The 27,494-nt window shown below is 37.9% G+C and overlaps 1 protein-coding gene across 28 annotated transcripts in view; it reads left to right on the top strand.

Annotated features, from left to right (window-relative positions):
* The window catches only part of nfasca (neurofascin homolog (chicken) a), a 95,304-nt gene that overhangs the window by 13,917 nt on the left and 53,893 nt on the right, over positions 1-27,494 (top strand). For 21 of the 28 annotated variants that reach the window (XM_065241341.2, XM_065241336.2, XM_065241347.2 and 18 more), the window contains exon 2: positions 24,688-24,743. The exons of 1 other annotated variant lie outside the window; for it this stretch is intronic. The gene's annotated coding sequence lies outside the window, so the exon portion shown is untranslated. Of the gene's footprint in view, positions 1-10,059; positions 10,283-24,687; positions 24,744-27,494 lie in introns of those variants that run through there. 6 more of the 28 variants (XM_065241335.2, XM_065241363.2, XM_065241360.2 and 3 more) reach the window with 1 other exon arrangement.

Here is a 27,494-nt window from a genome sequence, read left to right as displayed (position 1 = left end):
TTTGTGTTTGTGTGTTGGGGGATACATGTGCATGGCTGGCAGGAGACCAAAGCTTTTCTGTCCTCGTCCAGACTTCTTGAGAGCAGATCAGGCCCCAGCAATTAACTGAAGAAACGAAATCATCCTCCTGTTGATGGCGGCTTCTGTCTTGTGGAGGGGGTCAAGGGGCGTGAACAGGCCCGCGTGTGACAGCCGCCGTTTGACCGACAAGCATGAAGGGGCTTTTGTTAACACACACTCGGGTTTAGCCCTTTGTCATTGTAGATGTAAAATAGGTATGGAGGCTAAACTGAAGGACGACCCCAGGACTTAACACAATGATTGTCAAACCCAGAATTGATTCCTCAGCTTTTACAGTTAAATGCTCAGGGCAATAATCTGTAGTGTATTCATATGTAGTTCATTTCTATCCCACAAACGTTTGTCACTTGATTGACACAGATCGAAATATTACACCTGTTTACTCCATAATCGAGTATGTAATGTTATATTTAAAGGTGACATAGAATGATTGAACGGAGTATTTATTCTTGTTCTGTGATGTGACATGTAGACAAAATTTTGTTTGTGTCTGTAATACGAAGCTTCCTAAAAACCTCTCTCAGAAAGCTCTATTAGGGTGAGGGATTTTAAACAAGTGATTTTGCACCTATTTGGCTCCCCCTACTGGCTTAACTTGCAATCTCATTACTGATTGGCTGACTTTGCTGCCACTCAAAAAATGTAGCCAATTATTTTAAACTGGAGGGGCAGTGAGATGCCTGTGATGTCATAAGCATCAGTTTTTCAGATTGGGACGTTTTTTCTGGCTGACATTTCTAAAACAGGAATTTCTATGAGACTGAGATGTTTAGCATGTCTAGCACTTTTTGTATGTTTGTGAATGTGGGTAGACTACCATTATTCAACAAAGACAAGGTAAAAATGGTTTTTCATTCTCTGTCCCCTTTAAGCAATAATGGTGCATTCACACCAGCTGTGGTAGAGGCGGCAAACAACGCATTTTTCAAGTTTACTCGCTTCATTCGCGCGTGAAAGCCACGCGCAAGAAATTCTAGTCATTCGAGACATTCATGTGTAAATTCGCATCATGGGAGGGGCTTCTGCGACTCCACTGAGACTAAGCTCGCTTCCTGTAATCACGTCAGTACTATAGCAAGGTCCTAATTGGTTAATGCGGCGCCGAAGTTCTGATTTTTCAACTTGCGCGTTTCCCACGGCAACGTTCAATTTGCGCGGAACATGCCATCCACACCGCACCTTACGACTTAACATGTCAATCACTCGCGCTTGCCACCTCTACCGCGTCTGGTGTGAACCCTGCATATAGGGGTGGGACGGTTGTCATGACCACCGCACCACCGCGGTGGTGCAATGCCACCGCAGTGGTGAAATGCCACCGGCGGTTGTGTGACGTCACATATCAGGTGAATGATTAAACAAAATAATAAGTAAAATTTTTTTACACGTGAAATAATAATAACAAAAGTTGTACAGTAATTTAAAGCCTAAGATACAAATTTATAACATTGTTTTATGTTAATACACAAATCTCCGCTACATTACCATGTATGGCGTTTCCACTAAACTGGTGGATTTTAGCATAACTCAGCACGTTGGAGTTTAGCCATGTCACTGTGTTGTGCGTCTGCTTTAGTTTCTTTTGGTCTCCAGTGACAGTGATACATACACATCACGTTTGTCTTTCACGCGTAGTTGGATGCTTGAACATTTGAGTTTACTTGCTTCATTCGTGCGTGAAATTCTAGTCAGTCGAGACATTCACGTGGAAATTTGCGTCATGGGAGGGTCTTCTGCGACTCCGCTCGCTTCCTGTAATCACGCCACAACTACAGCAAGGTCCTGATTGGTTAACGCTGCGCGGAAATCCGGTGAAGTTCAGATTTTTCAACTTGCGCGTTTCCCGCGGCAACGCTCAATTCACGCGGAACACGGCATTCGCACCGCGCCATCCGACTTAACATGTCAATCACACGCGCTTGCCGCCTCTACCGCGTCTGGTGTGAACCCTGCATAAGACCTATCATTTTTATAAACGTCTGTGAAAACTTAACTTAATTAATTTTTCCCTCTCTTATGGTGCATTCACACCAGCGGCGGTAGAGGCGACAAATACGCCCTATTTGCGCGTAGTTGGACACTTGAACATGTGAGTTTACTCACTTCATTCGCAGGTGAAATTCTAGTCATTCGAGACATTCACATGGAAATTTGCGTCATGGGAGGGGATTCTCCGACTCCGCTGAGACTCCACTCGCTTCCTGTAATCACGTCACTACTACAGCAAGGTCCTGATTGGTTAACGCTGCGCGGAAATCCGGCGAAGTTCAGATTTTTCAACTTGCGCGTTTTCCGCAGCAACGCTCAATTCGTGCGGAACACGCCATCTGCACTGCAGGATGCCTAATCGCGTCTTTGCATTGACTTAACATATAAATCACTTGTGCTTGCCACCTGTACTGCGTCTGGTGTGAACCCTGCATTAGTCTCTATCACTCTCTCCCTCTCTGTCCTTTTCCGGTGCTCTTTCCTTCCTTTTCACCTTTATATGGTTTTTGCACGTCTCTCGAATAAGCCTTCGGAGAAACAGCCTAATTTCCCTAGAACGATCAGATCCAAAGACTCTGACATTTACGGCCTTTATTGAATTACAGATTCTGTCGATGTTCCTGCTCGGGCTCAACCTGTGTGCTGGCGGCTTATTTGTGAAGTTCACGTGGCCAGGTACCCTGCTGCTGGAGTTATTGTATTTGTGACATCTGTTCTATGCTTAGACTGGGCACATGAGCCTAACCTTTGACCCTTCAACTTTTTAATGGTCTACATAAGTGATGATGTCATGACCCTGTTCATGAAACACTTTCTATTTATTATCATATTTTAGCTGTGCTGTGTAAATGCTAGTGTTGACAGTATCATATTAAATATACAGAGATCTTCAGGTTAAAGTAAAGAACAGTGGTTGTATACAAAATAATAATTTATCCAAAGAAGTAGTTTTATTTAAAAGTCATTCTCTGCCCTGAGGTGCTTCAGGATATCTGAAGGCAAATCAATACAATTGATCCGGATAAAATTTATGGCGTTTCGGGTCATAGAAATTCTCTTTATTCTTGCTTTGATTTCCTCACTTTATGTGGCTGTTAAATAAGAGAGCGAATTGAGCCAGGGTAGAAAGGAAGGGTTGTCTCAAGAGTGCCGAGACAAATGTGGATATATCTGCTTTGCCTGTGGCAGCAGCTGTTCTCAGGAACCACCATTAATCTGACCCTCTGACCAGAGCTGTACACAGCAGGATAAGTGGAGAGGAGCATTCAGATCAATGGAGGGTTGGACAGAAAAAGACTAAATGTGTTTGGAGACGAACAGACCTGGTAAATAAAGACCAGCTGCTCCTAAGAGCTCCCGATCGAGAAGATCAAGAAAAACTTCTGACACACTTTATCATATTTGTGTCATTGGCCTGGTGGATTTGCCATCATTGAACTGGATTTATCATTTGCTACACACTCTCAGAAATAAAGGTAAAGCAGCTGTCACTGAGGTAGTACATTTGTACCCAAAAGGACTTAAGTGGTACATATTTGGATCTTTTTAAAGCGTACAATCCCAGTGACAACGTTTATACTTTTGTTTCTGACAGTGTATGCTTGTTAGGTCCTTATAGGAAATTTCACTTGTATTTCGGGTATAATGTGCTTTTAATGAAAACACTTAAACAGTAAACATTCATTAAAAGTTATATTATGAGTAAAAATAATGATTGTTGCGATTGTTATTTTATTCATGTAGAAGTGCTTCTCAAATGTGGTCCTCAAGTACCCCTCATCAGAAAGTTTAAAACACCTGATTCAACTCATCAGCCTCCTTCCAGAATGGTTTACATGTCTCCCTAACAAGATGATGAGTTAAATCATGTGTGTTACATATGGAGACATCTAAAACATTTTGGGATAGGGAACTCGAGGACCAGGATTGGGAAACACTGATATAGAAAAACCTATAATAGCTATCATGGGCTGAGGAAATGATATATCACATTAGCAGATGGGAAATGTGGAAACTGTGGTGAATGAACACACTTATCTACATGACTTTAACACTTTGTTGACCTGAGCAACCCCTGAGAACAGGATCACATTAAGCTGGTCTCACACTATAGGATTTTTGTCCCAGATTTCCATTAATTTCTCCTGAGAATCTGGGAGAAAGTGGGGTCCAAGACCTCAATTGGCTCCGATGTTCGGCGCAGATTATCTTGTAATGTGTGCCGTTTACACATCAAATCTTACACCTCCCGATGTGCTTGCATGCAAATCGCAGACGTCACGATAAAATCAAAAATTATTGATATTAGGAATTAAAATCGGGATAGTTACATCAGTACTTTCACAATAGCCAATGAGAGACGGAGATGAATGAAAAACCTTTTGAAACTAGCAAATGTAAAGATTAAGGGGAGGTTTTCCAGACAGGGTTTATGTTAATCCAGGACTAGGTCTTAGTTATATTAGGACATTTAAGTAGTTTTTTCAAACATACCTTTCAAAAAACAATACCTGTGTGCATCACGAAACAAAACCTTGTCACTGATATATGCTAAGATACGTCAGTGCAAGATGTTTAAATAAAGGCAACTCAAACATTCATTTTAGTCTGGGACTAGGATATTCCCTGTCCGGGAAACTGTCCCTAAATATAATAATACATGTGTCACAATCTCTATTTGTCTACATCCGCTTCCCAGTGAGATCACGTGAAAGGCTACCTCTGATATGATAATCTTAATAATATCCTGTAGTGTGTGATGCGCTACGATTTAAAAAAATTATGGTGTCAGCATGTTTAAGATTTAAGAAAATAAAATCCTGTGCTGTGAGCTTAGTAAACATCAAGCATGCTCACTATTTATTTAACTTGATGAAGAATAACTAACAGTAAAACTATCCCTATTATGTTAATGGCTATACAAACAGTTGTATCCTTGGTACTTCACCACAAAAACAGGTTTTTAAAAGCCACTGATTTACTCAAATACGAAAACAAGACTGAACATGTCACTGTGGGATTCACTCCAGTGGGCCTATCATGGACCAGTTTTAGCTCATTACTGACAGCTTTTATACATGGCCTCTCACATAAACTTGGCAGCACCCTGCCTTTTCAAGTGTCCTCTTCAGACCTCTTGTTAGCCTCTAATGAGCCGCCCGGTTGGTTGCTGGGAAAAGAAACAAAAAAGCAGTTTGTCCCGTTCCATCTTTCCCGACGCAGACAAAACAACAAAGGAGTCCTCACTTTGCTCACATACCCATGATGCACCACTATCAGTTCTCTTTGTCTAATTCACGTCCTGTTCTGGAGTTCCACAAAAAACAGGACCCTTTCTATCTCTCTCTCAAATATTCACCTCCCCTTTCTTCTCCTGTCATTTCCCCCCCACTCGCTCTCACTCTTTTTAACTCGTACCCCTCCCGGTCCCTCTCTCTTTGTGCCTCTGTTGGTCGAGCGCTGGTTTAAATATTTAAACAATGCAATTAGTGTTACACCTGATGCATTTGAAAGATGGGTCCTTTGTGACCGTACGCCAAGGGAACATTGACATGGCGGGAATGCCTTTGCTCAGGGCCTTTTATGTTGACATCAAATGAATACAGGTTTCTTAACCTCAAAACCTGAATGTAACATTTATATACTCTACATTAACCTACATACTGTATAGTTACAGAATGCCCAGATAAAAAGGTACACATTCTTTAGCATCCAAGTATATTTTCTGCTTTCAGAAGTTTCTTTAAGAAGTTTTGTGTCTGTAACGATTATTCAGGGGATGGAGTGGATACAAATAAAGTACAGAATAAAACTACATTCCCCTTTACAACATCCACCAGAGACACTTACAGTACTTCATGTCAAATTATTGTAGTTTGAGAGCCTGGTTCCTTGTCTAATATATCAAACGGCTGGACAAACCTGCTTTCAAGCTAGGTTGGGCAAAATTTGTTTTCCTTTCAATTCATGAGGTGGAAATTATACTGAATTAACAATGCTATGTATGTTTACTTGTTTATGGGTAATTTATGCTCAAATTAAATTTATAATTATAATCACTTGTAATGTTCCTATTGCCTACCATTGAGCCCGCCGCCCCACACTTTGAGAAATGCTGCTCTAACCTGTTAACATTAGCGCTAAAAAATGAAGGCTGCAAACGTGTATTTCAATTATGCATTGTGAAACTGGACTGCATCTATGAGTACATATAAATCTATGGTATAACCCAGCGCAATTAAGTGAAATCTGCATATTCATAGATTCACGTATACTAAGTGAGGAAAGGGTGTACGGTTACATTCATGCTAATTTAAAGAGGACATTTCAAAAGACTTCAAAAGATGTCAAATAAATCTTGTCCCCAGAGGTTTTAGCTCAAAATACCATATATCTAATTTATTGTAACATGTTAAAAATGTGCCATTTTGGGTGTGTCCTTTTAAATGCAAATGAGTTGATCTCTGCACTAAAAGGCAGTGCCGTGGTTGGATTGTGCAGATTAAGGGGCGGTATTATCCCCTTCTGACATCACAAGGGCAACCAAATTTCAATGACCTATCTTTTCACATGCTTGCAGAGAATGGTTTACCAAAAGTTACTGGGTTGATCTTTTTAACATATTTCTAGGTTGATAGAAGAACTGGGGACCCAATTACAAATGACAAAAATTTTGTGTCTAAAAGGGAAACTCCTAGAAATGCATATGCAATAAAGTCAGTCGCAAAACAATAACACCTTGAAACCACACCTTTTGACTGATAATTATCCACTGCGTGTCTTTAGTAAATCTTGACAGTCGTTATTTAACAACAAAATGATGGTTTGTGCTGGCGCACGTCATTTTGAAATCCATTCAGCTGATCTCCGGGTCTGCCGCTAGTACGTTTAGCATAGCTTAGCACAATCCATTGAATCTGATTAGACAATTAGCATCGCATAAAAAAATAACCAGAGAGTTTCCATATTTTTCCAATTTAAAACTTGACTCTTCTTTAGTTACATCGTGTACTAAGACCGACGAAAAATTAAAAGTTGAGAATTTCTATGCAGATATGACTAGGAACTATATTCTCAAAGTGGCGTAATAAACAAGGACTTTTCTGATGAAACATGCGGGCAGCAGGCGCAATGATATTAAGCATTGCCCGAAAATAGTCCCCTGCTATTAAAAGTAACCAAAGGGAATATTTTCGGGCAGTGCGTAAGATCACTACGCCTGCTGCAGCCATGTTTACAGAAGCAAAGTCCTTGATTATTACGGCAATTTGAAAAATCTGCCTAGAAAATCGCAACTTTTAAAAGTGCTAGCGCTGGATTCGGAGATCAGCTGAATGGATTCCAAAACGGTAAGAATCAAATGTTTAACTCTAGGGGAGCTGGAAAATTAGCATATTTTCAAAAAAAGTGAAATGTCCCTTTAAATTCAAGGTAGGTACAGTTCTGTTTGTTATCTTCAATTCAATTTCTGCTCCCAAACTAATCATAATGAATAATACAATGCATTTGTTTGACAGATCACTACAGCCGGCTTAGACTGTTTAGTTACTGCTTAGTTTCGTTTTTGTTTCTTCTGTTTATCTCATTGCTTTGAACCATTTAAATCTTCAAGCTCCCTCTCATTTCTGTGCCAATCACGGATGACTGAAACAAACCTTTTATTTTGTCCCCCCACCCCTCTGTTTTCCATCTGCCAACACAAGAGCCCCCACGTCAGACGTCATTGGAAAGGGAAAAATGTGAAACATTCTTTATAATGGAAACTCATTTTGTTCTTCACTCTGAACATGTTTTGAGACCACAGGCAATACAGTTCAGTAAAAAACAATGTTCAATCGTGACATTTCTATTTTTGTATAGCAGAATAGAGAGAAGAAAAGCTGACACATTGTTTAATCACGCTTTGCATAGAAATTAGTGGTTGTACTGTTTGTTCTTGTGATTCCCAATGATAGACAGGCAGTCACAGAGGAAACCTTTTATTTTAACTGAGCGTGGTTAGTTACCATTGAGATAAAGATACCCGTAATTTGCCAACCCACAGTGGAGACACAGGGTCAGCGGTTCCTCTTAAACTTGAATTGCCTGTAAATTTCAATTGCCTGTGCTTTGCAATTCTTGGCTTATAGGTGATTTTTTTTTTAAACTATATATATAATTTTGCTGGAAGTATTCCACTTTCTGTAGCAATTAAATTTTGTCGAAAACTTTCTACATTATTATAGTCAGATCTTGTGCTTCGCTTTCAGCCATGCATTCCTGCCAGGTGTGCAAAATAATTCAATAATATTTATACAAATGTGGCTGTTTGTTCATCTCCTTTTTTTCCCCAAAAATATAATTATTAAAATATTCATGTACAATGTCATCAAGGCCAAAAGTGATGTCCAGAGTGCATATTTGTAAAATATTTGCTTTTTATAGCCCCACAGATTTGATTAAAACATCATAAATATGGGAAGTATGACAAAAAGTGGAGAACACCAAACTTATGGGGCATCCACACAAAACGCAACTTAATTGATTTGCATGAGAAGTCAATGCAAAGACGAGAATAGATCCGAATTCGCTCGGGATGATGCGAATGACACGAATTGGGTGGCGCGATTGCCGCAAACACAGCCTCAAACGCGTCTTTCGCGCAAGTTGAAAAAAATCAACATAATATTGAGGGAGGAACGCCATGCGAATACACACTTCATGTTTATGCCTCATTCAGGTATGTATTTGACAAAAAAAATTTGTCACAAAGGCAAACTACAATACATCTGGGAATGTGTGTTTTATTTTAATATACAAAAAGCACACAAGAAAATACATTGACTAAAGTTTTATCAGTTAGTAATGTTTTGTTGATCCTCTCTTGTTTTTTTGTTTTTTTTAAATCATTCCCTTGGGCCTTGACTGCAATTTTGCACGTGTTGTTTATGCCAAGTCTCCTTGAATACTCTACATGAGAAGCTCAGGTGCAAGCCATTAAACGTCACCTCCATCAAAAATGAGATCATGAAATTAACCCAATGCTCTCGGTACGTATTATACGTACAGTATTATCAAATGTTTTGCTTCAAATTCCCTTAGTCACAGCTTTATTTTGTTGGCAGAGTCTATTAAGAGTCTGATAAAAAAAAATGTATTTACAAGAAAACATGTCAGACGCGCTCTTAGAGGGTTTTGCATCTAAGCACTTAATATTGCCCTTGTACATGCCCAAAAACGAACTACGTCTTTTATTTTTAGTGTTAAAAACTTTTTTATAATATTTGTTTATCATAGCAATAAGCCTCTAGGTATAATTAAGCATGCATGACATGCATGCAATTATCACTTTTTTAGGCTTGACATCTTCTCATTTTAATTAGACTCATCTCAGAAAGTGTTCTCTTAAGTAGCTTCCTCTAAATAATGTTGCAGTTGCATGGTGTGGCCTTATATACAGCTAGATGTCAACCTGCATTGCGAAATAACTATCCAATAGGACAGAAAAATTAAAATAATAGTTTCTTAAAAATGTAACCCTCACTGCCAGGTATCTATTGATCTATCTGTCTAAATTAGGGTTCCCTTATCATATACTGCTAACATTTGCATGCTCTTGACATTGTATATTATGTCAGTGCCATGAGGACAGGCGAAGGGGTGAAATGAGTCTAGAACGTACACAAGGTTAAGACACGGGTCAGAGTGGAGGGGTCAAGCTCAGAGGGTAGCCTGAGAAATGCTAAATCCCTTCCAGCTGATAACCCTAAAATCGCCCACTCGAAGTGGGGGAGGCCCGGTCACCCTGGCTGCCTCGGTTCACGCGCGCATTTGTATTTTTCTCTGTGGGTATGTATTTTGTCATCTAGTAGCGTGTGAGCACGTGCATGCTGTCAAAGGGGGGAGGGGTTTGCCCTCAGGGCTATTTATTATTCATGTGGTGGGCGGAGAGAAGCTAGAGTGGGAGGTTACAGACAGAGAATCAGCATTTGCTGTGCATGCGGGAGGCAGAGAGAGAGAGGCAACACCAGAGACAGTTAGGCAGGGATGCACCAAGTGATAACAGACCCCAGAAGGCACATCGTTAAGGAGATAGACACTTGCTTTACTTCTTGATGGCACAGCATCTGTCTAGTCTAAGGATTTTAAAGCAGGCAAACACAAATGAGAGAGGAATCTACCATAATAGGAATGACAGCTTACTCATACTAAAACTGGAGACCTTGTCTGAAAGGTAAATTTGATTTGTTTTCTGATTCATTCATTGGTGCGTTTGTAAAAGGGGGCTTTCACTGTCACCATTCTTATGTTTAAAAGCAGATACAGACTGCTGCTGGCTAAAATAGCCTTTTTTGTTCCTAGAAAGAAAGCATGGTTCTTGTTAACCATTGTTAGTTGTGTGATGCTTTATTCCATATGCTTACCACATTATACTGGGCTTTGTTGCTGTGCCAACTTTAGATTCCTTTATGTCATCAGATATGTTAACCCATTGTTTATATAGGATGAAGTGGTACAACTGGTAAAATGGGATGCTTAAGATAAATGTGGCCACAATATGATCATTATTAGGTTTATTATAGCATGTAATTATAAACTGTAGCCATTTGCATCATATTTTAATAAACAATAAGTGTGTAAAAATTAATTTATTACCATAAATGTTTTGCCAACTTGGAAATTTTTCAGCGATCTGATTGAACTACATGTCAAATTGCATCTAGTGCCAGCTGCCTGTCAATAAACTTGAATTGTGTAACTGTATTCAGGTGATTCTGGATTGTTATATTGGGTGCACACTATTGTAATGCTTTTCAACGTCTTTTCTAAATCTACTGTCCAGTTGTTGACAATATGTTGAACATTGTGTTATTTGTCAGAAGATGAAAAGAGCACGTTGCATGTGATATTACAAGTTAGTCATTTTCTAAATCATTACAGTAAGACATTGATGAGCTTCCTATTGTACATCTGAACATATTGATCTATGTATGTTGGCGCTGGACTACATGTTGCAGGTTCATGGTCTTGTAAACTACTGTGTATGTTTTTCCACATTGACCTTTGCTCTGTTTTGCTTTCTGTCTGGCTGTCTCTCCAAGCTACTGTCAGTGTCCGTATTTACCATGAACATCATTGCAACGCATGTCTGGTTGTTGAGTAGTCAACGTGTTGTCCTGAACTCCAAAACTGAACCAGAACAGTGGCTTTGCTATCTATCTATCTATCTATCTATCTATCTATCTATCTATCTATCTATCTATCTATCTATCTATCTATCTATCTATCTATCTATCTATCTATCTATCTATCTATCTATCTATCTATCTATCTATCTATCTATCTATCTATCTATCTATCTATAGATATAGCGTGTTGTATTGCGTTTGAGTCTCAATGTGGTGTGAAACATTGTAACAATGTCAAGATACAGTGGTCAAAAAAGTTCACTTCTCATGTTACTTACATTTTCACACTGTTTAATATGTGATGAACCTATAACTTAAAGTGTACTTAACTAAATTTTATTCAATTTAAATGTATTTCAATCATGGTAAATTACTGTACTTCAATGCACCTATCAACAAAATAGCTAGGCTTCATTTACAAAACCTAAACAAAGAATTGTTTATAAAACTCGTCTTGTATACATTTTTTCATTCAATGCAACATTCAATATATGTTCGTTCTCATGAAATCTGTATTCAGCTCAAACAATTAAAAGCATTTTTTTTTTAAAGTGCCACTGAGCGACAGTGTTTGCACATTTCGAAACATCACTCTTACTTATTTGGCTTTGCACGCTAAACTCGGATAGCAGGAAGTGTTTTACCATTGATGTGGTTAAAGCCATTCTTTTTCATCTGTTTTAAATAAATAATATAGCAGTCATGTGCGTTCAGTTTGACTGTCTTGCTTCTTGGCTTTGTTTGATGTTCATTGAGCTGATCCCGGGCATTCACATGTGGCTAATGGAAACATGTTGGGAGCTGTTGTGCCGCGTGTAGTGCTGTTGCACAAATGGGAATGAATGAACCAGCGTCATTTTACAAAATCGCTTCTGTCGCGCCGTTTTGTAAATATTGTTTTGTGCTTCAGATGATCCTGGTACAAAGCCACCACATTGATGTAGACTACGTTCTAGATGAATGCACCTGAAAGGGGGCGAAATCGTCTTAGAAATTTGACAGCGACATTATGACGTTAAGTAACATCATTGTTGTTGAATGAGCCATATAGCCTGACATGGAACACAACGGGCCGATTGTGTAGATGTGTGTATGTATGCATGACTGTGTATGAGGGGTATGATAGTTCATTCTTTTGTGTGGGCTGAACAGGAGGAGGTTAATGTACTCACAGATAATGCACAGAAACGCACTTTCACTGTAAATATTTATACTGATGACCAAAAACCTCTCAAATCTCCCCATTAGAAATTTTCCCACAATGACACATTCAGTCCTATTCTTACCCAAATGCACACCTGCAGTATTTTTTGAATAGATTTCTAGCACACTGCTTACTACATACTACTACGTTATACACTAAATAGTATGCCAAACAGGATATACTGTATATAGTACTGTGCAAAGGTCTTATGCCACCGTGCAAGAATTACATTGGTTGTTTTTGCAATGTTATTGTGATCATATATAATTGTTTCTCAGTCTATTTAATAGAGTACATCCAGGAAATGTGTATATAGTTTTAAAAACTGTATAAAAATGTAAACTGATGTGTCAAGTTTTTAGGGTAAACTCCCCTTTCACTTGAGCAATAGCAGGAAACTGCAGGATCTCTTAAACCTAAATAAAATTAAATCCTAATTTCTAATTTTAAAGAAATTAGTGTTTTTACTTAATTTTGCTCAAAAACGCTCAAGATGTGTTTAGTGCCAAGAGAGGTCACACTAAATACAGACGATGCCTAAAGAAGACATTTAGTCCTGAAAATGTTATTGTTTTTTTTTTTTTTTACATATTTGCTGTATTTTCTGTTTGTATCTTAATAAAATAGATTGAAAAATAAATATGGATGACATTAAAACTTCTAAAACAACAAGTCTGGTTGTGGTGCAAGACTTTGCAAAGTATTCTATATTATAACAATAAATATTTTGTGTCTGACATCACTTTCGGCTTATTTGTCACATTGGGAATGAGAGGTAAAGTCAAGAGGATTGCATTGTGGGATACAATATTCAACATAGTGTGGATTTGTGTACTACAATATGTCAAATGTAGCCTATATGTTGCACATAGCCTTTGCCAAGCCTGCCTCTTTCCAAACCACAGTGCTATGACTATAAAATGTGTTCAGTTGGTATAAAGGATGAATTACTATGTTAAGTCTGCTTTCTAAATTCTGTAATGAGCATGTATTTCTATACAATTTCGGCTCTCTTTCAAGGGAAAAACTGCCTTGTTATACAATCAGGAAGTAGTCTGGTGGTACTAATTTACATCATGAGATTTAGCCCGATGTTGATGGATTGTTATAGAGCGTCTCCAATTAGTCCAGGTCTGTTTCCTTTAAAATCCTCCAGCTTTCCATAATGAGAGATTTAGCTTGTGTAACACTGGCGATGCCGTTTCGTCCCTTGTGTTTATGTCTACCCCGTGCTTTTGCCACCCATTTGGTGCTCAGTGAATCTGTGTAGTCCTTTGTGGCAGTCTCAGCAGAATTATGTGCAGCATCAAACATACACACGTTTATACGATAGTCTCTAGACTTGTGCATCTGTGTTTTAAAATATTACTAATATTTTACAGCTACAGTATAAACCTATTCTAAGACATGAGTTTTAATCGAAATACGAAGCCAGATGCTTGGATCACAAATTGTGGAGCAGTTGTTTTGTTTGACCCTTGAGTGTTGCATTTGAATTGCATGACTTTTCTGACGTAAGTGTGTGGTGAATGTCATTTAATATTATGTGCATTACCCTTATTTCTGGTCATTCACAAATAAACTGAGATACACAACAAATCAGTAGATTTTCTGTTCATCAGAAGACTTAATGGTGCTCCTCTGCTTGGCTTTGGGGTTAGTGGAGGGAAAAGTCTACAGTATTAGCGCACCCTCAGTGGCTTACTGTAAGTATATTTCTCATTTCCTCAATTTTGATTCGTTCTTAACCATTATTGTAGCTTGAGGCTGTCAAAGTGTGTTTTATGGCTGCTGGCTGACATAGGGTGATAAAATTGCTACTTTAGCATCTCCAGCATGAAGAAATAATCCACACGTCTCCTGTTACTGAATTGATCAGGTTGTTTTACATTTAGGATGTGTCATGCCTATGAAATACAGTACACCAATGTTATAGGAATACATTTTAGAGGACAGTTTATGTGTTTACAAAGCACTGGTCTGAATTATGACCTCACATAGACACAATAGTTAGTGTTAAAACAGACATGAAGTTTAACAGAGGATGACAAAGAATTCTGATTCATCAGCCATCATTTCAATACATCCAGTATGATTTTAGTCTTAAGATCAGACAGAACCCCATGCTGGGTGAATCTTGAGGCTTTAGATTTTAGCATAAGCCATAGTGTTAAGAAAGCCCAACGATTATCATGCGCATATATTATTGTCAGTGCCTGAATGCACTGACTGCATTGACCCTTTGGCATTTGGATGGGGTTCAATCAGAATGGTAAGGGCAGGGATGGTCTCAACTGTACAAAGATCCTATTCCCTCGGCTTCATCCGTGCTTCAGGGGGCTGGAAAATAGCTTGTGAACCTATTGGTAAACATCAGAGTAATTAGCTGTGTTTCTCAAGCATTGTCTCTTTGTCTGTGCTGTATGTGAATATGATTAAAAAATGTGTTTGTTTGAAGCACGTGTTCAAGTGTGATGGGTTCTTTAAACAAAGCAGCATACCGCCACTCTTCAGAATCATAATCTTGTTTTCTAGTAAAATATCTAAATGCCTTTGAGGGGTAAAGATGTAAAATAATGAGTTGTTTTCATTTAAAATATCTCCCCATTGACAAAGGGGGAAAACAAAACAAAGGTGATTAGACAAGAAGGATGGATACACATACTTATATACATTGCCTGAAAGAAAGGGTCAGAATATAGCTGTCACTGGGGCAGTACCTTTTAAAAAGATCCATTTAGGTACAGAAATGTATACATTTGGTATAAAATATGTACATTTGAGGTACTAATATGGGTGATTCTCACAAAATCCAGACTTAGAAGGTGTTTTAGATTATCATTATCAAAAATTATCATTATCGCAACATGATATTACATTAAATATATGCATTTACAAACTCATGTTTCAGTAATGAGAACTAAAAAGTTGTCTAGGTACTATGACAAAGAACTTTGATCTGGAGAGAAAAAATAAGAACTGCTTACCTGGTAGACATCTTGAATGTCAATTATGTCCCTTCCAAAATTTTTTAAAATGTTTGTTCATTGAGGGCTTAAACAATGAATGAAAATTGTTGCAGAGAGAAAATTGGTCTTGGACACATTTGTATTCCTTATTTTTGTCTCTTCATTTACCAATGATCACCAAATACCACATGTTTCTTTACTGTAAATGTTTACAGTATAACATGCACTGAAGCTTTTTATTTTTTTATTTTTTAATTATAAATATTTCCATGTCAAAGAACCCAAACCCAGTCATGGACATGTTGCGGTAATGAAAATTTTCCCCTAAATGTGGAAAAACAACAAAATTGGTTTGTATGATGTCATTTGAAATCATGTGCAAAATAATACATGAAGATATGTTTGTAAGTGTATGCTTCTTTTTTTCATACTCTTACTTTGCATTTATTATGACAACTTTTTTTATGACACCTCATAAGTCTAATTCCGCGAGAATCACCCTTATGTTTTTTGCACTACAGTATCAAGGTTTTTATTAGGAATGACTGAAGTTAAAACATCATAACTCTTCTTTGTCTTTATGTGAAGAGACATGTCCTGTCCACCTCATTCGTTGGCTGATTTACAATAACATTAATGGCAGCGTGTGTCCAGAATAATCGCCAAAGGAAGAAAAACCAACCCTCCTAAATTAGCTGCAGGGGCGTTTCTTGTACTTGTTATTGTGCAGTGGATAGATTTCTGAGCTTTAATTAATGGATTTGTCAGCAGCTCATCACCCTGAACCCCCTCCCCTTATCACACACACCAACACACACATGCAAATTCAATCAAACACACACACGGATTCATACACACATGCTTCTTATCATTTGCCAGCGTGCAGGGGTCTCTGGAGACTGAATTCACACCCTTCACACTACCCACCAATCCCGCCTTATGATAAGTGTGAACTATGAAAGAGGAGAGAGACCCTGAAAAGGCAAAGACATGGTGGGGTGGGGGTCACGTGTCCCTGGAAGAGGGATGGCACAGCTAGGACCATTACAAGATCCAGAATGCATTTAATCACCATGGTAACCCCAGGCAGATGGACCCGTCCAGGAAATGAGTCCTGGCAGCTATTTTTGTCACTCAAGCTAACTTCTGTGCATCTTACCTTTGTTTTAAAGAGAAAGGAAATGAAAGATTTTAAATGCTTTACAAGAGTAAAATCACTAAATAAAATCTTTTTGTGATATACAGTATATATTTGTATATATATACTTTTTTTGCAAAAGTCTTAGGCCACCGTGACAAAATTAGATTTGTTGTTTTTGCTTGTTTTTGCTATAGTGATCATATATGATTGTTTCTCAGTCTCTTTAATAAAATACATCCAGAAAATACAGGAAATGTGTATGTAGTATTAAAAACTGTATAAAAATGTAAACTGATGTGTTTTTAGGGTAAACTCCCCTTCCACTTCAGCAATAGCAGGAAACTGCAGGATCTCTTAATCCTAAATAAAATTAAATCCTAATTTCAAATTATAAAGAAATTCTTTTTACTTAATTCTGCTCAAAAACGCCCAAGATGTGTTTAGACCAAGAGAGGTCACAGTAAACACAGACGATGCCTAAAGAAGACATTTAGAGAAACCTGAAAAAATGACTTGGGCAATTAGTTTAGGAAGGTGACGATATGCGAGTTAGTATTGAACTCCGGACTGTTTAAATCAAAGCAGGAATCACTGTGTCCTTTTATCCGGGACAGTGATTCTTAAAGTCGAAGGTTGCGTCCTTCGAAGGTATATCGTCTTCACAGGGACGCAGTTCGTCCTTCAAATGTCTCAGTTTTCAAATGATGCCACATCCGAAGGTCACGTTCTTCAAAGGATGCCCTCAGTCTTCAAAGGATACAGTCTCTGTAGGTTGCATCCTTTAAATGACTCTGAATGAGTCCTTTGAAGAATGCAGCCTTTGAAGACTGCATCCTTCGAAGACTGCATCATTTGGAGACTTTATTCTTTAAAGACTGATTTCTTCGTAATGTTTAACAATAATAGTATGTTCTTAAAGGCGGGGTGCATGATCTCTGAAAGCCAATGTTGACATTTGAAATCACCTAAACAAACACGCCCCTACCCCAATAGATTCTGGACTTTCTTTTGGTAGACCCGCCCCACACATACGCAACCCAGGCAATAGGTGTGTTCGACTTCATGCGGCGCTGCGCAGACCGATCGACGGTGCATTCCGGTTAGCAACTTTGTCCGACTTAAGCTGGCGCTGCAGGTACGTGACTGTGTCATATGGTTTTTAAGTATCGCGAGAGCGATTCGAGATCAGCCGCCTGAGTTAGCTAGCGCAGTTCGCAAAGAGGAGCTGCACGGGCTGTAATGACGACACAGCTGTTTCACAATTGGTCGGATTCACCACATGACAACAATCACGTGTGTTTCGTGTTTATTTTCACGCCCTCAGTTCCACAAATGCTCACAAATCTGTATTTTTATAACAGTTAAAGCTCTTTTCATGTAGTCGCGCTGTTATATTGTGTAATCGTCATCAAAATAAAATGGATAAAAAACGTAGACCCCACTACATTGGTATTAAAATAATATGCTTATGTTGAACTTTATTCTTGTAAAAACAGATGCTGTAAGCCTCTTCAGTTCCACTCATGCTCATACACGGACATTCAAAACAGTATAATTCACTTTTTATGTAGTTTACATCTAACAAATCATGTTTAATGCCATTAAGCAAGCAAATGACACGTGATCAGCCATGCTTGACGTAAATGCCACAAACTACGGGAACCACAGCACGTCCGACTTCACATCTCCGTTTTCAGCTCCTCCCCGCCTTCACGCGGCTAATCTCACCGATCAGTTACATCCAGCCACAGCCGATGTCGAACACACCTAATGATGTTGGTTAGTAGACACGCCCCTTACTGCTGATTGGCTACAAGTGTGTTTTGGTTCTCGGCCCGACTTCCTTTTCCAAAGTGTTTTTCAAAAATACAAAACAAAAACACTCCGCCTTTAATTTTACAAATTAACAAAAAGGGTGAGATTAAAATGCAAATTTGTTTGAGTAAAGCTTTTTAACATTATTAAAAACTTATTTAACTTTCGGGTACATTTTTAATTTAATTATTAATCTTATAACATTTTAATTGTATGTAAGCAACTCTGTAATTTTTTTAAAGTGGCTGACAATAATAAATATTCTCATAAAACTGCCTTGTTTTTTTAACTGTGCATAGCTGTAGCTGAATAGTTAGGCCTACTACACGACTATATTTTAATGTTGGTCAATGTGGTAATTGGTGCAAAAGTTTGAGAACCACTGATCTAGGGGGATGAGAAAGGGGTTAGCGTTTCCCCACCTCTAAAATCACTGTGGAAAATGTGGAGGTTTAGCTATATACCAATGATTTAGAAATCCACTCTAATCTTGTGAATAGCAGTGGGTCTATTATCAGTCTGACACGTTAAACTGAAATCCTTCTGCATTAAATATTCATGACCGGCCTATTTTTGACCTCTCTACTTCTATACATATAGGAAACATACAATATTCTCTGATTTCTGACTAGCTGTGTGAGTCTATTTTCTAATAGATGTTTCAAATCAAAATGCTTAAAATAAAAAGAATTGAGCATTGAGTATTTTTTTGGTATTACCAGTATGTTTTGAGCAGTTCTTTTCAGTAGCACACAGCTGTTTACGTTTAATGAACCTTTATTACTCAGTATCCCGGCAACAGCACACAGGTGCAGCATAGATCGATTTAGTTTTCATTTTACATTTTGTATGCTTTAATAGGCCTGTCATTAGTGCTTGTTTTATCACCATGTGCCTAACATGTTGTATAAGAGGTTGTACATTTTGGTTACTTCCTTTCTTTTCGATTTGAAACCCACACACACATTGGCTTGGTAATAGGCATACTATCCCCCCACCCCCGGGACAAGCTTCCCACTGCGAAACACCTCACCCGATGCTGTTGCTAAGCAGCCCTAGCAACCAGGTTGTATATTATTGGCCGGTGTCTCATGCAAGCGGAGCACACAGGAAATGGTGTGCAGTTTGGGTTGCTTTGTGCTTTTAAACTAAGAAAAAAAAGGGGGGGGGTTGATTCAAGACAATAAACGTATATTAAAATGTGTTTAAAGCTTGTTTTGTGAGAGAGCTGGGTTTGGGTGTGTGCTCGGGGCTTTGTTTTCTGCCCACCTTTTTACAGTCATTCTCAAAGCACAAAATCATCTCATCTTATCCAGTTACGGGAGAGCCATGTGACAAAGCAGATTTTTGTAATCCAGTAATGCAGAATGAATGAGTTAAATATAAAATCAATAAAAAATACATGTTTTATGTATCTGATCCTCCTCATTCGAATAAATATGAAAGATTTTATTTGGATAAATAATATGGTAAAATGAGGAAATGACTCTGAGTGAGAATATGATGTGTTGGGATAGGCACAATCCAATTTCACCGTTAAAGCAAACAGACTGATGCTGTGCTGAAGGGATGTAGGCAGGTGGTCTTCTTTAAGGAGAGAAAGGGGGTCTTAAATATTTCAGTTGTGGCACAGCAGCATGTTTTGCACTTGAACTAATGGGATAAAAAAAGCAGTCCTGTATATCGATCGTGTCCACAGGGGAAATCCTGCTTTAAAAATGAAGTAGCACATGTATGTGATGAGCTAATGATGAGCATCTTAAGATGTCTGTATTATGATACTGGAAGAAAGACCCTTTGAAGACCATCAGGTTGTTTTTAACCATCACAGTCAATAATTCGTTTTAATTTTGTCTCTGCAATCAGAGCCTCATGACCCAGATTTGATCCTTGCCGTGAGGATTCCCCTCATCCTACAGTACCTTGAGTAGAGTAGGTCAGCATCTGGCAGTGAAATATTCAGACAGTGCTCGACTCTACCGTGCAGAAGGATATGGGTTATAAAATTCACTAAGAGTAAGTTATAAGCCACTATGATAGTGCTGCTTAGTGGTTTATACCTTAAAGAAACGATGCACATCAGGTGGCATTGCAAACACACTCAACTCACAAATACACACAAACTTGTGTTGCACCGTGTTGCACAGGATAATTCTCAAATGTTTGTTAGCAGACTTCTGGCATACTTTAGTGGGTTTGTAGATAATGACGCTAACACTTTGATCCAGACACTTGAATCAGCTCTTTCAAAATGCAGAATGTGAATTTATTGCACTCTTCTCCATCTTCTCCGTTTGATTTATTTGTCAGGCCAAGGATGACAGTAACTTCAAGCAATGTGGTCCTGTTTTAGTTTATTTATTCTCTAGTTAAACTGGATTATGAGTTGTTATTAAAAAGATGCAGATGTCTGCACTTAGGTTTTTTTGCAGAGAGTGTTTTGTTAGGTGGAAATTATTTCTGCATTAACATCAGGTAATAATTGACAGCAGTAAGTGGGAAGAGGATAGAGACTTTTGGCAATATAACGAAGGAGGCGGGATTGATTTATTACTTCCTGTTGTTTTCCTTAGGGCTACAGACATGCCTGTCTTACTCCATTCCTTTTCCAGCATCTTCATCTCTCCTCCTTCCTATCGCTTTCCACCAAACTCCTATTCATTCTCCTCGTCTCCTTTTGCCCCCCTACCCTTTCCCTGTGCCACCCCCTCCTCACATTTGTTCCCCGCATCCTCTCTCCTGGTATAACTAGGTCATTCTGCAACATTGAGCCATCTCTCCTGCCAAATGTAATATCTACACGACTCTGCACACGTCTCTCCATCTTCCCGTCCCTGAGGTCTGTTTTGTGCATTAAGTTTATGTTCCTGTTTTCTCACCTGTATAACAGCATGCCGGTTTCGAACAGCATGAGAAACTAATGGCAAAATCTCCATTTATTTTTAAACTGTACTTTCAATTCAAAGCAAATAGAGTTACATGGACGATCAATAACCTCATGACTGTTCTGCCCATCTGAGTAGGAAGTTATTACTGTGGCCTTCTGACCTGTAAAGCCTAACAGGATCTCGTAATGGACAAAGTCAGAGGTCAGGCAGGAAGTGTAGTCCTATGGGAGCAGGTGCTGCTGCACAGTATGCTGTAGACCTGGGCTTCTCAAACCTGTCCTGAGGACCCCTTGTCCTGCACATTTGTACGTGTGCGTCATCCGGCACACCTGATTCAGGCCTTGCAGACTTTACTAATGAGCTGATGAGTTAAATTCGATGTGACTAGGGGTCCTCCAAGACAGGAGATCCCCTGCTCTAGACAAGCGATAGATGTAAAGCTAGAAGCATGTAACCATAATTTAATAATTGTGTGAGGGAGGCTGGAAAACCTTCTGTTAACTCCTGAGAGAGATCCAGCAAAATGAAAGCAAGGTTTTTAAAGGAACAGTTAGCTGAAATATGAAAAATAATATCTTATACACCCCCATGTCATGACTTTATTTCTTCATTAAAGCTTCAAAAAGTAGCCTACATACATTCAAATTACTCCATTGTGTTAATGTGTGTCATCTGAATCAGAGCGTTATGTTTGTGAGAGAAAAATGTATATTTTGAGTAGGACTGTCATTAAATACATATATGCATGTGTGTCTTTATATATACAAAATAATTATGATTATATATATATATATATATATGCACTGTGTGTAATTATTTTGTATATATAAAGATACACATGCATATATGTATTTAATGACAGTATATATATATATATATATATATATATATATATATATATATATATATATATATATATATATATATATATATATTTATTTATTTATTTATTTATTGATTGATTTTGTATGCAATTAATCGTGATTAATTTTGAGCTTATTTAGTGATGAATATGTGGTATTTTTGTAAACATAAAGAGAATCACTCTAAATTCAAATATGACAGTACATCATCAACCTAAAATTTAATTGGTTCATGCGTGACTATTTGTCAAATGTGCATTTCACCCAAATAATTGACCACAAACATCTTTTTTTGTGTTCAGCAGAAGAAAGGAAGTCATATACATTTGGAGATGAATAAACCATGAGAGAATTTTTATATTTCTATCTTAGGTTAAACCACATTTTAGGTGAGGTGTCTCTTGCAAACTCTTAGACGCTTGTGAAGGTTGTTGACAAAATGTATTTGTTGTGTAAATACAGTGCGGCAGGGATGACATATTTTTGCAGGCAAATCCCGAAAGTGAGTTAGCATTTTAGCACTTTTGGTTCAATGGGTTTTTTGAATGAAGTTTTGGTAAATGCTTTTAATAAGATCTTGGGTTAACAAAACCCAAGATATTTTAAAGGGGACGTGTCATAATATTTTTTTAGGATGTCAAATAAATCTTTGGTTTCCCCAGAGCACATATTTGAAGTTTTAGCTCAAAATACCATACAGATAATTTATTATAACATGTTAAAATTGGCACTTTGTAGGTGTGTGCAAAAATGTGCTGTTTTGGGTATCCTTTAAAATGCAAATGAGCGAATGAAGTTCAAACACTGGTCACAGTGATGATTTTTTATGCAATTCAAACTCAATTTTTCTCTCTCTCTTTTTCTCTCTGCACTAAATTGCAGTGCTGTGTTTGGATAGTGCAGATTAAGGGGCAGTATTATTATAATAAGCGCTCCTTATGACATCATAAGGAGAGCCAAATTTCAATGACCTATTTTTTCACATGCTTGTGGAGAATGGTTTACCAAAACTAAGTTACTGGGTTGATCTTATTCATATTGTCTAGGTTGATAGAAGCACTGGGAACCCAACACTTAAACATGGAAAAAGTCAGATTTTCATGCCATGGCCCCTTTAAAGGAACAGTATGTAAGAAATTGATATCAATTAATCATAAAATGGCCCTGATATGTCGGTAGACATTAAAAATCATTTTCATTTCAAATACTTATATCACTGACAACAGTGGTCCGGCAAGGATATTGTAATTTAAAAAGTGGAGTTGCAGCCCTCAACTGATGTTTATGTTGTCATTTTGTGTATTTGCCACCAGTTGTGTGATTGCAGTACCAGTTTTAGCCACATGTTTTGTGATTGCAATACCAGTTTTGGCCACAATCCTACATATTGTTCCTTTAACATTTTATTTTTATGACATAAAACACATCACTCTACCCCATTCATGATTTTTAAAGCTTTTATGTGTATTTAATTTTGTGGGTGCTAACATGTGCTATTTGAGACTACACGGATTCTCTGAGACTTTAAACGTCATCATGCATGAAGATCCTAAAACAATGCATGCAACATGGACACAATTCCCAACATTTATCCTCAGAGATCCTCATTTCCTTATCAGGGAACATGTTTTTAAATGGGTTTAATTAAGTTTGAATGAGCTATCCGAAGTTTTGTGGTGATTGAGGTCGAGAGAATGTGGTGTAGTTTGAATGTAACCCAAGGTTAGCTTTTCATGTCTAGTCAATGCATTTAGACTTTCATAGAAGTTGTGTTCATCTGTGAAGATTATTTTGTGGGACAGTTATTTTTTACATAAACTTTTGTTAAACAGAGAGCTTTTGCGATAATCCAAAAGTCTTAATGGGCTTTTGTGGCGGAAAAAACAGGGCCTCGCTAACTTTCGGGTTGACCTACTAAAATACGTCATCCCTAGTTGTTTTTTTAGAAAGAGCTTTGCGGGGGTGTCCTGTATGCTATCATGCTCAGCATCTGTAATATTCACAGATATCATTCAGTGCAGTGTACCATAAGAACGAGACGTCAGCAAGACTCGCTCTGCATCTATTAACACTTCATCCATCTCTGTGTATTAGCCACATCTCTCTCTCTCCAATTTCCCTGAACTCTTGTCTATATATGTATATATCTTATCCGACTCCCTTTCTTGATGTAGTGTCAGGTCAGCAAAGGCTTTGTAGTATCTTTGTTTGACAGAGGTCAAGGTCCCAGGTCTAAAAGTTCAAGATGATACAGTGCCTTGTGTTCACCACACTGTGTTTTTACTGGACCAAAGATGTTGGGCTGAATGCTAAAATGGTGTACTTCAGTGAAATCTAATGCCTTCCCTTACAGTAAAGCATCTCATGTCTGCAGACAAGGGCTGAAAGCTGCAAGACAAGTTCAATAAAGTGTGTGCTACCATAGACGAAGTCAATGATATGTAGGCACATAATTACATTAGATCAGCATTACGTACACTACAATATACTCCATTTTGTAGATTTACAGATCAAACATGTATAGGATGTTTGGAAATATAATTGATCCTGTTTTCTGTCCTTTTTTTTAGGTCTTAAAAGTCTCACCAACAGTCCTGAAATTGGCCTCCTTTTCCAACACGTTTGTGTAAGTGTTTGTTTATTAACTTGATCGCTGTTTAAATTGTGGTAACACTCATGTAAGGAATGTATACTATATAGCCACAGTGTGTGTGTGACAGTATAAGTTTAGTGATGGGCCATTTCATTTCTCTCTAAGCATGCCCTCAGGTAAGATGAGTGTAACGTTTTTAGCATCTATTGAAAACGTAGTGTTAAAACATGCATATGGTACTTGTAAGTGACAGCTGTAGGGGCATCTCATCCAGCATCTTCAGTATAGCAGAGGGGTGCCTGAGGAAGAGCGAGGTGTCTGAGGCACAGCTCCATTGAGAGTAATTGGCTGTGATGGGCATGCCAGTATTTATAGTGCAGGAGTTTGGGTAATGTATGTGTGCGAGGTTTTGGATGAGAGGATTGCCTGGGGCTGTACTACACTCAGCACACTAGGGAGACAACAAGAGCGATGTAACCCAGCCTGCTGGACCTTCAGCTTGCAGTGACACCAAGGACATTTGCCCTTACAGTGACTTTTAGTTTTTCAGAGATGTGCGTCAAGTAGCATTAACCTGCCATTAAAGCTGCATATTATAGACATTGATGCATATCTGATTTACTGTACCTTCACTTAAGACCTTTTGTATTTACAGTAACCTTCCAAGATGCAGTAGGCTGTCCATCAGCAGTGTTTTAGAGCTATTAGTCCTGAAAGGATAAGTCAATTTTCTTAAAAAAAATCCAGATAATTTACTTACTTCCATGTCATCCAAACTGTTGATGTCTTTCTTGGTTCAGTCGAGAAGAAATAATGTTTTTTGAGGAAAACATTCCAGGATTTTTCTCATTTTAATGGATTTTAATGGACCCCAACACTTAACAGTTTTAATGCAGTTTAAAATTGCAGTTTCAAAGGACTCTAAATGAGGCAAATGGTTTTTATCTAGCGAAACGATTGTCATTTTTGGCAAGAAAAATAAAAAACATGCACTTTTACCACAACTTCTCTTCTTCCTCCGGCTGTGTGACGTGCCAGCACGACCTCACGTAATACGTCATCACGTCAACAGGTCAGGGATGATGGATGTGAAACTATGCCCCAGTGTTTACAAGTTTGGAGAAAGAGGACCGTTCTGACGTTGTTGTATGTCAAATGATCATACTAATCAATGTCTTTGTGTCTTTTTATTGTTTAAAATGGTTCTCAAATGTGCGTTTCACATATGTAACACGTGACCAAGTGTTGGGGTCCATTAAAGTCCATTAAAATTAGAAAAATCCTGGAATGTTTTCCTCAAAAAACATAATTTCTTCTCGACTGAACAAAGAAAGACATCAACATTTTGGATGACATGATGGTGAGTAAATTATCTGGATTTTTTTAAGAAAATGAACTAATCCTTTAAATATAAATAATATATAAAATAATTCATAATTTATTGTATTCTTTTAATGTTTTGTTAAAATTTCAAAGATGCAACTGCAAATACTCTTACAATGGTGCCACATGCACATCTCAGATTTAAGGTACTTATTCTGCTGAAGCCTTTATTGCGAAAAAGTGTAAATCCTTTACTGTACAGCCATTCAAGACACTTTTGTTTACATGTAAACTAAGACAGATTGTAAATACAGGAGACGCTCAGGTCATATCATTTAGTATTACGTGCGTTCGGCTCATTTTGCACAGTAATTATTCATATAATTTAATTCTTATTCAGGTCCTTCACAAGATGTTAAAAATATTTGGAACAAAACAAACCTGGGATGGATGGCAAAGCTTAAACGAGTTAATGAGGGATGATCGTGCTTTCATCTATTTGTATATTGATCTACAACTAATTTGGGAAATGCTTTGTTAAAAATAACATCTCCTCACTGCAAAATGTATGCTTGAAATATCCCAAAATTGTTAAGTTTAGACATGCACAGAAAAACAAAATTTAAGTTGCGGTGGATGTTATTAAAATAAAACGGTGAAACTGATTTTTTTTTTTGATGAGGTATCAGATTTACAACCACACTTTTTCCCCATCTTCTTAACTCTTTCCCCGCCATTTACGAGTTATCTTGTCAATTAAGAGAAAACATTTCCCTGCCAATGACGCTTTCCTGACAAGTTATTATGGTAATCTGTAATCTGCTATTATCCAATTTATTAAAAACTGAAGCAAAACCTAATTCAACAACATTTTAAACTCTGCAGTGTTTCCTCTAGGATTTTTTTCAGCTGTGGCGGCAGGGGGCGCCCATGATGATTATAAATGTAAAAAAAAAAAAATAATGTAGAATATAGGCTACAGTAAACTAACATGTATTTTTTTTATAATTTTCACGCTGTCATTTACTTTTCCTTATATTTATAGCATATTGCTTTTCTATGTTTGATCTAAACTGTATTTTCTTAAAAAAACGTTACACAGCTACGTACGTAGTTCGGATATTTCATTGTAGTTTTAATGTAGTGTGCATTGCAAGTTCGTCCTCGTGTTTAGCGTACAGAGCTGTTACAAAGTCATGCAGTCCTGTTTGATAATCCACACCGCTGTGATTGACAGAACAACCGACCAGTTATCCGACATCAGCAGCAATTTTATTTCACACCCGTACCATTTGACATAAAGACTGTGACCCCGAGCCGGTCACACCGCAAATCGCGCAGTTAAATATAAACCTTTACCGGTCTTCAGACAGATCTTAAACACAAATAAGCACGGGACATTTAAAAACGAGTCGAATTTTGGTCTTGGATGTTAGACCCGCATTTTACTCTTGTCTATTG

This window comes from Paramisgurnus dabryanus, chromosome 14, assembly GCF_030506205.2.
Source record: "Paramisgurnus dabryanus chromosome 14, PD_genome_1.1, whole genome shotgun sequence".
Taxonomy (NCBI): Eukaryota; Metazoa; Chordata; class Actinopteri; order Cypriniformes; family Cobitidae; genus Paramisgurnus; species Paramisgurnus dabryanus.
The sequence above is the reverse complement of the archived record's forward strand: the minus strand, read 5'-3'. Positions and strand labels throughout refer to the sequence as shown.